The sequence below is a fragment of the Cynocephalus volans genome, chromosome 12 (genome assembly GCF_027409185.1).
Source record: "Cynocephalus volans isolate mCynVol1 chromosome 12, mCynVol1.pri, whole genome shotgun sequence".
NCBI lineage: Eukaryota > Metazoa > Chordata > Mammalia > Dermoptera > Cynocephalidae > Cynocephalus > Cynocephalus volans.
The window spans coordinates 61,259,970-61,274,131 of record NC_084471.1 but is presented as its reverse complement, the minus strand read 5'-3'; positions in this window follow the sequence as shown (position 1 = coordinate 61,274,131).

Below are 14,162 nucleotides of genomic sequence, written 5' to 3'. Positions count from 1 at the left end.
CATATTATAGGAACATAGCTGTTCCTGCTGACACCAGTGGATGAATGGGGTAGTAGAAGTTCTTAGAAAGGTATTGTATTACTTGGTATTACTGCATAGAAATGTACTGCTCACCTCTGGCCCCCAGTACATGTATACAGCATTGTTCTCATACACACAACTCCAAAAATGTCTTGCTTAAAATTCTCCAACTTTTCCAGATGAAAATTCAAACTTTAAGGTTTTGGCCCCAAATCATACTTGCCCAGCATTCTGATATAATGACTTGGTCCATACTCTGTGGCCAAGCTTTCTGAGCACTACCCAGTCCTATTCTATTCAGTCTTAATCTCTTATTTATATGGGTCCCTGCAATGTGTAACACATCCAGGTGGAGAAGAAAAGCAATGTAATTATAATATAACTTATTTGATTATAAGACCAGTTTACATTGCAGCTTTTTTCATTTTCATAAACCAATTTATTCGTTTTAATTTTAGAATAGGAAGCAACTGAGGATTTGGTTGCTGCAATTCAGCAAGGTAAAAGATTATCTGATCCCCAGCTGGTTAAATGCAGAAGTTATGAATTTGTGTTATTGTCCTTGAACTGATTTCATCTGAGCCACCTTGAACCGAAGATTATTCCTTTTGTGAAAAACCAGAATGAAGCCTGAATGAAATAGCCAACATACTAAAATATATTGACATTGTGTCACCCAGCTCCCTAAAAATCCTGGATCCAAGATATGAAAGAAGATGAATAACCAACTGTTCTGCTGCTACAGGTATAACAATCTTCCTACTGGTCTCAAATAAGGGATTCTTGCTGTTCTCAACCAGGGTGCAATTTCTGCATTTAAAATTCTTTCTTGGATAAACAAGTTATGTACACTCAAACAATGGAATACTACTCAGCAATAAAAAGATGGCACCTTAATGAGGCCTTGACACAGTAATGCAAAAATATGGATGTTAAAAATATGATGCTAAATGGAAGATGTAAGACATGGAAACACATGCTGTGTGATTTTGTTTATATTAATTACAACATAAAGAAAAACTAATTTATGGTAATAGAAGCCAGAAGGTGATTTCCTCTGTGTTGGGGTGGAGAGCTGCCTGGAAAGGAACGGAAGCAAATATCCCGGAGTAATAAAAATGTTCAATATCTTGTTTTGGGTAGTTGTTATGTGAAAGCTTACAACTGTGAAAACTTATCAAACTGAACACTTAAGATCTGTGCATCTTATTATATGTAAATTACACCTTAATTAAACAACTATTTTTTTCATTAGTAGTAACAGAAATCTTATTCAAAATAGTTTCAGCAAAAAAAGGAATTAACTATAGGGATTTGAGAGCAGCTCAGGGAAAACAAGAAGGATGCCTTTGTGTTTAAGGAATAAACTGCAACCAGAAATTTGAATGTTTTTAGGACTCTCAGTCTTCCACTAAAGCTAATCTTAGCACCTCTGCTTTGTTTTCCTTCCCTCTGTGTACTTTCCTCTACTTCTCAGTTCCAGCTGGTGGAAAACAAAGATGAAAGGAGTTCCTGAATATTACATGTTACAGGATCATTCAATTCTTCATTCATTTAGCAAATATTTATTAATGTTGATATTAGTCAGTTTTCCATTGCTTATGACATAATACCTGAAACTGGGTAATTTATAAAGAAATAGAATTTATTTCTTACAGTTTTAGACGCTGGGAAGTCCAAGGTCCAGGGGGCACATCTGGTGAGGACCTTCCTCTTGGCAGGGACTTTACAGAGTCCCCTAGCAATGCAGGATATTGCATAGCAAGAGGGCTGAGCAAGAGTACTCTAACATGCTTATTCCTCTCCTTATAAAGCCACAAGTTGTTGCTTTGCCCCCCATGGATTTGTCACCCCACTTCCCCTGGGTGATGGAGCCACAAAGGATTACTCAAAGCCCATCTCTTCTGAGCAGTGAGAAGCCCCAAAGTGGTTAACTTCCCCAGAACCCTCAAGCAAGAGGCATCCCTTCCTTGGGAAATTAACCCTGAAATGGGGTTTTCTTCCTGCATTTATTCTTCAGACCAGGAAGTTACAGCAAGAGACATAGGTGGGGTTATAGTTTAACAATGTAGGCTGGTAACTTTCAGTGAAACAAGTCAGATGACATTCCATTAAGGCAATTAAGTGATCCATTAACAAAAGTTTGATCTTAGCAAACATTCCTTCTCCCTCCAGCAGCTTCCCAGTATCTTTACATATCAATCAGTAACTAGTCTGTCTTTGAGCCAGCAACCTTGCTGTGTTAAAAATCTTTATCTTACACTAGAGACTTTATAGCCTGAGGAAAATTTCCTGTCTTTTGCAAGGTCAATATTTGAAACTGCAAAGGTTTGGAAAACCAGGCCCTGTGAAGTACATTTGCTTTAAGAATCCTCTACAACAAGTGCCACTCCTGTGATAACTCACTTATCCAGTAGCCCATTAATCCATTCATGAGGGCATAACCCTCACCACTCAATCACCTCCCAATGCCCCATTTTCCAACACTGCCACATTGAGGATCAAGTTTCCAAATGAGCGTTGGATGGGACAAACATTCAGACCATAGCAAATAGTGAACTAGTCAGACAAACCAATTAGAAGAGCACATCCTAATTGAGGGGAAAGAGTAAGCAAGTAAATAAATACATCAAAATAATATAGTTTCATGTAATAATAAGGATGCTAGAAATGGAGGAATATGAGTCAAAGTGAGTTGAGGAAGGGGTTACTTTAGATAAGGTTGTAAGGGAAGGCTGCAATTTGAATGAGGAGGAGGAGTTTGTCACGGGAAAATTGGAGGACATTTATTTCAATTTTTATTTTATTTTATTTTTTTAGTTTGTAGTGTTTTTTTTAGCTTTTATCTTAATTTATATATTTTTATTGGTTATGAATATTCATGAGATACAGAGCTGATTGTCACCCCTTGAGTCCAAGATGTGAAGGCCAGATTCGTAGTGGCAGCATGCACCTTAACACAAATGTGTTTATACTTCATGTCCCCACCCAATTATCCCCAACCTCCCTCCCCCCTCCGCCATCCCCCATTCCACTTTGTAGCCCAAGGAATGTTCTCTCCCTCTGTAAGTCCAATGCACCCCTGTGGTCTTTCTATCCTCCCTTCTTTCTCTCTTAGCTCCCAGTTATGAGTGAGTAAAATACTTTTATTGATTATACATATTCATGGGGCACAGAGCTGACTGTAAAGTCTTTGAGTCTAGAATGAGCTTTGTCATATTTCACGGATAGATTAGTGAGGGTGAATGAGGGGTAGAGTGATAGAAAGTGAAGCAGAGCCATGCAGTCATAGGTAGAGAGCTGATTTTTATCTTAAGAATGATGGAAAACCCATTACATGTTTAGATCTTATTGCTCCCTTGATTAAAATCATATAATGGTTTTCCATCATTCTGATGTTCCTCTATTAAGTTTATCCTTTTTTAAAAAAAGTTCTTAATAGTAGGTCCAAATTCTCCAGAGAAAAGATTTATTTGTTTAGTCTGGATCAGGTGACCATCCCTTAATTCAGTGGCTGTGGCCACTGAGTGGATCATGTTACAGAAGCATGGCAGTCCCATTCAACTGTATATTTGGAAGGAAACATTTTTAGGAAAGGTATAATAGATGGATAATAAATGCTCACTCTAAATTTAATGCAAAAACTGAAGTTCTCTGTGAAATTTTTTATTGCACTGCCAAATACAAGTAAAAGATATGACACAAATTGGAGAAGTGTCAATGAATCTATGCTTTGGAAATAGGAGAAGTGGTTTGTGGCTTGGTTTGTGGTTTGTGCCTCTGTCTATATCATTCACTCCAGAAATGCTTATACTTTACTTAATATTTTGGTGCAGGTATTAGAGGAACTGGCAGATGTGCCATTTTCCTTTATAGTGAAATGGATGGAATTACTGATGTCTCCAAGATAGTTCTTAACTTCCTTCCCAACACACTAGAGGGCATGAAACCAGGTTTACTGGTGCATCTACAGTAAATGGCATATAGTAGGTACTCAATATATTTGTTGATTAAGTAAATTATGATGCTATCAGAAATACACTTTTATTTTATAGAAATAGAAAGTTTTCTGTTCTGAAAATTTCAAGAAAATTGATGTCTCCAGATTGTTAAAAATAAAAATACAATGTTTTTGACTGGAAGAAAAATTTTGGAGTATTATGGTTAGGTAGAACATTTGAAATGTTTGGCAGCACGTCTGGGTTTTTTTGTTGGCTGAAGTTAGAAGCTCCACACATCATCAGGGCTCACTGCATAATTATCTTTCCCATTTCCTACTACATCCTTCATGCCTCAGAGAGGCTCTAATACATAGTTAGTGCTTCATAAATATTTGCTAAATTATTATAAATACATCAGAATGTATTGAGATCAAAGATTTTGCCAATTATCTTGAAATCAGCCTTGTCTACTCCTGTGAAGTCATCACCTTCATGAAAAATAGGGTTTCTCCAAGAAGTTTGTAAGATAGGAAAACAGAATATAAATTTCTTTTGCACTATGTAGAAAAATCTATGATTTTTCCAGAAGTCTCAAAGGCCTTGGTTGAACCTGAGAAAGAAGTGTCACTTTTATTGAGGATCAAAGAAAGCCCATTCTCAGCAGTTCGGCAAGGGGGGGTGGGAGTCATTACTGACCTGGACAGTTTGCTGGATAATTTTAGCCATGCTAATCAGGTAACTTTCTGTTTCATTGCTCTGCAGTAACTAACATGGTTTTACAGAAGGCCTATCATCTCTTTTGGCAGAACGGCTCTACTGGAAAAGAAAATTGAGGCAGAGTGCTTTGTGAGCTAACACCAAAATAAATGCTTCTGTGAAGTACAGGTTCTACAGCAACAAAATAAATGATGGCAAACTTTTCTGTGTATAGGTCTTAAACATTTCAGGGGAGGCTGTTGACAACCTGCAAAGGATTCTCCATGAGCTTTTGACTCGAGAATGTTAAGAACCACTGTTACCCCAACATTCAATTTACAGATGAAACCACATAAAGATTAAAAAGTACTCTACTATAGCTTCTGTTGATAATGGTCATTTTCCTGTTATATGAGAGGCTTTGAGAGTAAAGGGGGAAGAAAAGTAGAGAGACCTGTTCCCCTTCTTGAGTAATGATTAAGTCCATATCCCATCTACTTCCCTTAAACTCTCACATTCCAGGCCACTATGCACTGGCCCTAATCACCCCCCAAACCCCAACACAATCTTGACATGTTCCAAGGATACACCCTATTCCCTGGAGCCTGAAAAATTACTCAAGTTAGCCAATCCACACAAAGCTTGTAAAACCTAGCTAACTCCATCCTACTTCCCATACATAAACTGCCCCTACAGCTCCAGCTTACTGTTACCTTGCAAAGAGTTCTGCTTTTCATTTATCCGAGTATCATTGTGTTTTGTCCCACCATCAAAAGAATCTTTAACTCTCATAGAACACCCTCACAATGATCCTGTGAAATAAACATCGTGGTTTTTGTTTTGCAAGTGAGGAAATTGAGCCTCCAGGAGGTTAGTAAAGTGGCCCAAATTTAACAATTGGTAGAGCTGGCATTGCAATCCACATCTACTACACACACACTACTGCTCCTGGTCCAAAGCACACATTTTAAATTTACAAATTCAAGTAACCTCTAAATATAATATATATATTTCAATGGTTGTCCTAGATTCCTTAGGTCTTTAAACACAAATGAGAGAGAGAAAGAGAGAGAAAAACCTAATATTTGGTTAAAATAAGTAACTGAAAAATATATAAATATCAATAATCATCATAGAAATGATAATGAATCTTCACTAACAATGAAATAAGCTTATATTTATCATTTAGTAACCTTTCATTTATTTTTCTCTTCATAAAGTCAAAAACAAAGAAATAAAATAAAAGATATGACAAAGGTTTAGCTACAAAAAAACCGTATACATCCCAGCCAGCACTTACAAGCTTGCAACCTACTGTTAAATTTTTAGAAAATTTGCAAGCCAATTAAATATTTGGAACCTTGAAATTGGCCCTGGTGGAAGTACTTTCATTATGGAAATTAGCAAACATTACAAACCAGGCTTTATTTTCTTAACCAGAGAAACATACCACTACCACCATGTACATATTGGCAGAAAAAAAAAAATACCCAACAATTGGAAATTGATTAAACTAATTAATAAATTAAGGTGCATTTATACACCTTAATATTTAGAAACAGAAATATTATAGCCTGAAAATCACATTGTAGACAAATATCACGGGGTAATGTATAAGATTTATATTGCTAATTTTCAACTGCAGTTGGAGAAAGTAGAAGTTTCAATATAATCTCTTTTTGTAAAAAATAAAAAAGATAAGATGCAGGAAAAAAAGACTGGAAGGATGGAAAGATATGTATGAAAATCTTAAAACTGGTTACATTTGACAGATGGAATTATGGTGAGTTTTATTGTCTCTCTAAGATTTTCTAAATTTTCTGCTTTTGACATGAATTACTTTGCAAAACTTTTGTACTTCCCTCTGAAAGTAGCATCTTGGTGCTGTGAACTTGATTCCTTTTGTCCCATCATTGATAATTAAACTATTGGATGGGAGCCATCAAACACATTTAAAGATGGCAGGTGAAAAAGGTATTGTCATGTAGGAGAACTTGTAGTAGACTTAAGTCCAGAAGACCTGGGTCTGAGTCTCAGTATTGTTCCTTATTAGTTGGGTAACTAATAGGCAAGGCTTAAACTTCCATATAAAGTCAGGAGGGCCATACTTGCCGTGACCATTCCTGCAGGGTCATTGTAGGACAAAGTAACCTAATGCATGAGGAACTTTGTAAGCACCAAACAAGAGAGGCATTATTATGAAGCATTTTAAAGAGCCCCTTATATGATTTTAAACTAATTCATCTCTTAGGTGTTTGTTTTCCAAGTTCTATCACACCAGTTTGGAAACATTAACTCCTCTGACCTATCACCTTAATTGTTTAATTACCTTAATTGCTCTTTCTGGTTTTCTATTTTCCTCATGTGTTGTGCTACTCAGAACTTCCTGTAATTTTGTATTTCAGAATGTTCTGTTGAAAACTTACAAATTTAAAGAGAAAACCCAAAACAATATACACATAGTGGTAAATCTGAATTATAAGAAATGGTATTACAAACTTATTCTGTGAGTCCAGCATCACCCTGATAACCACAATCAGACAAAAACACCACAGAAAAAGAAAATGACAGGTCAATATCCTCGATGAACATAGATGTGAATATTCTCAACAAAATATTAGCCAACAGAATACAACAGCACACCAAAAAGATTATATACTATAATCAAGTGGGAGTCATTCCAGGGATGCAAGGATGGTTCAACATCTGAAAATCAATAAATATGATACACCACATGAACAAAATCAAGGACAAAAATCCTGTTTACCTCAATAGATGCAGAGAAAGCATTTGACAAAATTCAACATACTTCATGATAAAAACTCTCAACAAAATGTAGAAGAAAATTATCTTAACAAAGTAAAAGCCATATGTGACAAACTCACCACAAACATCACTTGGATGGGGAAAAGCTGAAAACTTTTCCTCTAAGAGCAGAAATAAGACAAAGATACCCACTCTTACCACTCCTATTCAGCACAGTATTGGAAGTACTAGCCAGGGCAATCAGGCAAGAGAAAGAAATAAAGGACATACAAATTGGAAAAGACAAAGTCAAATTGCCCTTGTTTGCAGATGACATGATCCTATATATAGAAATACCTAAAAACTCTACCAAAAAAACTCCTAGAGCTGATAAGTGAATTCAGCCTAGTTGCATGATACAAAAGCAATACACAAAAATCAGTAGCATTTTTATACACCAACAACAAACTAGCAGAAAAGAAATCAAGAATGCGAACACATTTACAATAGCTACCAAAAAAATAAAATATCTACCAATAAATTTAACCAAGGAGGTGAAAGATCTTTACAATGAGAACTACAAATCACTGCTGAAAGAAATTAAAGAGGACACCAAAAGATGGAAAGACATTCCACAATCATGGATTGGAAGAATTAACTTTGTGAAAATGTCTATACTACCCAAAGCAATCTACAGATTCAACTCAATCCCCATCAAAATATCAATGACATTCTTCACAAAAATAGGAAAAAAATTCTAACATTCATATGAGCAGAAAAAGACCCCAAATAGCCAAAGCAATCCTGAGCAAACAAACAAACAAACAAACAAACAAATAAATAAATAAATAAAGCTGGAGGTATAACACCACCTGACTTCAAACCATACTACAAAGCGATAGTAACCAAAATAGCATGGTACTGGCATAAGAACAGAAACATGGACCAATGGAACAGAATAAAGAACCTAGAAACCTACCCATGTATGTACAGCCAACTGATCTTTTACAAAGCCACCAAGAACATACATTGAGGAACGGACAGCCTCTTCAGCAATTGGTGCTATGAAAACTGGATATCCACATATAGAAGAATGAAACTAGACCCAAAGATCTTGTCATTTACCAAAATCAATTCAAATTGGATTAAAGACTTACAAATAAGACCTGAAATTATAAAACTCCTAGAAGAAAACATAGGAGAAACACTTGAGGATGTAGGAGTGGGCAAAGACTTTATGAATAAGATCCCAAAAGCACAGGCAACAAAAGAAAAAATAAACAAATGGGATTATATCAACTACAAAGCATCCGCACAGCAAAAAAAATAATAATAATAAAAAATTAAAAAAAAAAAAAAAATCAACAAAGTGAAAAGACAACCTACAGAATGGGAAAAAAATATGTGCAAACTATGCATCCAACAAGGGATTAATTTCCAGAATATACAAGGAGCTCAAACAACTTAACAATATAAAAGCAAATAATCCAATTAAAAAGTGGGCAAAGGAGCTGAATAGACATTTTTCAAAAGAAGACATACAAATAGATAAGGATATGAATAAAATGCTCAGCATCACTAATCATCAGGGAAATGCAAATCAAAACATTGAGATATCATCTCACCCCAGTTAGACTGGCTGTTATCAAAACCACAGATTAACAAATGCTGCCGAGGATGCAGAGAAAGGGCAATGCTTCTACACTGTTGGTGGGACTGTAAATTAGTACAGCCATTATGGAAGACAGTATGGGGGTTTCTCAAACAACTACAGATAGAACTACAATGCAATCCAGCAATCCTTCTACTGGGTGTATTCCCAAAGGAATGGCAATCATCATGTCAAAGGGATACCTGCTCTCCCATATTTATCACAGCTCTATTTACAATAGCAAAGAGTTGAAACCAACCTAAATGTCCATCGATGGATGATTAGATAAAATGTGGTATATATGCACAATGGAATACTACTCAGCCATAAAAAAGAATGAAATTCTGCTATTCATAGCAGCATGGATGAACTCGGAGAAAATTGTGTTGAGTGAAACAAGCCAGGCACAGAAGGAGAAATACTGCATGTCCTCACTCATAAGTGATAGTAATAAATAAATAAATAAAAGAAACAACAATCACAATAATACGTTGAACTTTCGGGAGGGAACTGTGGTTACTAGAAGTGGGAAAGAGGGAGGGGAAGGGGGTTAGTGAGAAATTCGTTAATGGACACAAGGAATGATTAAGTTTTGTAATGATGAACATGCTAATTACCTTGATTTGATCACCACACATTGGACACAGATATAGATATTCAACTCTGTACCCCACAAATAGATATAATTCATTATGCTTGATAAAAAAATAAGATAAAAAATAAAAAGAAGAAATGGAATTTCATTGTGTATTACAAAGTAGAAAGCAGGGATTGATCATTTAATCGAACATCAACAAATTAATATGAAAAATGATAGTAAAGAAACATATATGCCTTAAGGACAGAGAACAAACCAACACATACAAGTGAGACTTTGGGAAATCACCTAATTTTTTGTGCTTCAGTTTCATTACCTACAAAATTGAAAACATTAATTTTTGTGGTGTACAGACAAAAATAATATTATGGAGAAGTGCGTCTAAAGAAAACACTCTACCCAACCCAAGAGACTTACTATAGGGTGCATTAATTTATTGTTGTGATCGTAATTCACATTTTATGTAGTGTAAATTTGATGCCTAAATCTCTCACAATAGACTGTGAGCTTTCTGTTATCAGGCATGGAGCTTTCCTCAGCCCCTGATGTAGTCAGTGACACATAGTAAATAATAAATATTTCTTCAATGAAAGAACAAATGCATTCTTAACTCAGAATGGATTCACAAAAATATAGGAATGGGTCTACGTAGAAGGGAGCATTTTTGTTTGTGTGAATAAGTTTATAATATTGTCCTGCATGGGACTGAGGACATAACCACTGCTTCTTTTCAAGGAGGGAAAGCATAAGGTTTGGCCTGGAACAGGAGGGATTAATGGACACAGGACATGGCTGGTCAACTTGGCAAATGGATATTGACCACTTCTCAAAGCCGCTGCATCTAGCCAAGAGAGAAATGTCAGCTCCCTCTGTGGTGATCCAGCAACTTCAGAGCCCACGGCCACTGCCTACCTTCCGCTCCCCTCCCCTGACTGCTCTGCCTCACTCTGTTGCCATCAGCCACCACCTCCAGACTTTGGAAAATCACAACACGGAATCTTTGTTCTATGATTTGCCTTTTACTTCTACATCCTCACTCCCCACAAATAATTCTAATACAAAGCAATTCATCTGAAAGTATTTTTTGATTTCAACCTATAAGATAGGGTTTCTCTCAAAAGCCACACTGCTCTTGTGTCCTTACCTTAGGTGTTTCCTTAGCGAGAATAGCCTGTGCATATGGGTATTAATGACTAAATCACTTTCTTGTAAAGTTTTGCCCATCTGTCACACAAGAAGAATAGTACCCTTTAGAGAGCGCTAAAGAAAACTACGGGAATGGTAGGGAAAATGAGCAGCTATTAAAAAAGGTAAAATTCTGCAGTGAGTCTAACTGATAAAAGCAATTAATTAAACACTAAGTGCAGAGAAGGGAATATATGGCATGGCATAAATTACAGCCACAATTCATACTTCTTTTGTCTCCAGAATTTAACACACAAAACCCCATGGCCTTCCGAAACAATAAATTCAGCTCTGTTTATGATATTTGTTTCCTTGTGAATGTAGCAGATGTCTCTCCAAGTGACTCAGTTTTATGGATAAAGTCATGTCACGAAGAACTGAGGTGAACTGAAACAGTAAGTAGGAGGAATAAGATGCAAGGGCGTGGAGGAACAGGATCTGGGCAATTAGGAGTGAAGAAAGGAGGTTATATATTTAAAGCTATTCTGTCTTTCTTCTCTAAAGCATCTTAAAGTTTATCAGCAAAAACTATCTCTCTCCTGCTCTTTCAGATAGCAATTACAGCAATTTCTTAATCTCAGGAGGATGCTAGTATCTTCTAAAGCAAAAAAACTAAATAAATAAAACATAAAAGCCATTCTAGAATTATGTTATGAGCTTGCAAAATACTTTTTCTAAGCCTTCCTAACAAAGTTATGTGAAGAAGGTTCCACTTTAGAGATGATATCGCATCCCACATATTTGACATATTTAAGAAGAGCAGGGATTTAAGGTACAATTTATATCTGGTGAAGACAAAATAGAAAGTGTATTACATACTGATTGAAAGGCAACCACAAAAATAGGCTTTTTTTCAGTACTTTTTGTTGTTATTAGAAGCCATAAAGCTCTGAAAAAAGATATATGATCTTAAATCTGAGAGGAGCCAAATAAATCTGATGGCTTTCTCTAAGCAAGAAGCGAGGAGATGGCACAGAAACCTGTTTTGTGTGACGGTGGTGAGATAGATCATACCAATTTAATTGGTATCAGGATTGAAGTGGTTGCACAAAATTATCCCTCCGGGGTTGCTTTATTGCCAAGATATTATAGATTTACACCTAGCTTGGTAAAACTTCCTGGAAAGGGCAATTTCTATCCTGAATATAAAGTCTAAAAAGAGTTAAAAAAAAAAAAAAAAAGAAATTCATGTACATTTACAATTGTCAGTTAAAAAAAATGCATCTACATCTACAGAGTATTATGTGGACCTTGCTAATTGGATACAAATTCTACAAACCTCTCATGCATGGCTCCCATCTCCATCAGCTACTAAAATGCATGATTATATAAAAATAAAACAGAAAAGAGATCTTAAAAATAATTGCATTCCCTCAGGTAGTTTGATGAGTCTCTGAAGGTAAGTAAGCCAGGTCTGTACGCTGTGCAGATCAGCAGAATCTAGGGAAGAGATGTGAAAGATTAATGAGATTATAATTCAGCATTATAGGCCTTGCCGACCATATTTCATTCATTGCCCACTAAATTAGCAATGTAAGGCACTGCCAGCAAGCAGCAAGATGATGTGAAGGGAGATAAAAGCCAGAGCAATGTTACTTGCTCACTAATCACCCAAAAAAGAAGCCTGTCACTGTATAGCTCAATACAAACAACATCTGAGTGAGATACTTTCCAAAAGAATGCAAAAATGAATTAAGACAGAAAACATTTTTATGAAGCACTACTCCGCGTAGAAACTGCTGAGATTCTTTCTTTAATCACATACAGAACAGCTATGGCAGTCCAGTTGGCCTGGAAGTGTTCCCTCTGCATGGGAAATAGTGAATTGCCAATTCTTTATCTCATTTTACCCCCAGAATAGCCCTATGAGATATGAATTATTGCCCTTATCAAAAAGATGAGGACATGAAGTCTTACAGAAGTTAACTGGCTTCGTCACTATTCCAGGCCAGCTGGTGGGGAGCTGGAACCCAAGTCCTCTCAAGTCTACAGGTCCTTGTAGCAGGTGCTCTAAAGCAGTCCTTTCAAACTATCTATGGTGAAGGATTTTTTTAAATTACAATTTGTCACTTTTGTTACAATACTCAGAAAAAAAAATTACTAGGAAAACGAAATTTTAAAAAATAAGACATACATACGGATTCGAATATTTTAGGATTACATTTGAGAGATATAAAGTTACTTTGTCAAATTGTTATAAAAATAAATCCTTACCTTCCATTTCCATTACAGACTGGTAACAAATGTTTTCTGGGCCAACACTGGTCCATGCTCACACTTTGAGTAGTGCTGTGTTGAAGAACTGGTTTGATTAATATGTATTTGATAGCCCCCCAAACCACACACACACACACACACACACACACAGAAAAAAAAAAATGGAAAAATCCTGAGCAGAATGACTAATTGAGCCACTCTCAGTCACTCAGTCTTCTCCTGGACCCTTCTCCAAAGAACATTTTCAGACGACTTCAACATTTGGACAACTGCTTGGTATAAAAGAGTGCTCTGAGCCCACCTTTGCTGTCAAGACAACTGCTCTGCCTGTCTGTGTGTGGATATTGTTCCTCCTGTGCTGGAGTGAAATGGAACCCGATAAGGAGCACAGAACGCAGAGGGCAGTCAGGTTGTTGACCTAGTAATGGCTCAGAACTCTTCCTGGGACCTCACCGCAGACCCTGTCTCAAAACTGTGCTTACTTACATGGCAAATACTTGACTTTTCCTCAAAGAGATCAATAAAAGTGGCGATTTTTCTGAAGATATTTTTATTCATACTTTACATAAGATTTTAAAAATTATTCATTGTCTATATCAAGGTATGATATTCTCATTATTTTTATTTGGGCTGACTGGAAAGAACTAATGGATAGGACTGGGCGTGGGTGCAATAAGCCTTTCTTTTTTTCCTTATATCTTCAACCTAAGAAAAAATATACATGTTCCTCCAACTTCCCTTCCTTCTCTTGCTACCATCCTGTTTAGTTTCCCCAATTCAAAGATTTTTTGGAAGAAACCTTTGCACTACCTAATTCTCCACCCCCCCCTTTTTTAATCCCCATCATTTTTCTGAAATAGCTCTGGCTAAGATTATCAACTACCTCTTTACTAAAGACAGTGGATACATCTCAGACATTCTCTTGTTTAAAATATCTGAAGTAGTTAATATTGCTGAGCAGTCACACTTTTCATTTTTTTAATTAAAACGTTTTTAAATTTAAAATCTTTATTTAAAATTTTAATTTATTAATATACAATGTAGTTGATTTTTGAAATGTATGGAATAGAAAGAACTCAAATAAAAAGCAAAAATCTTGACCACCTTC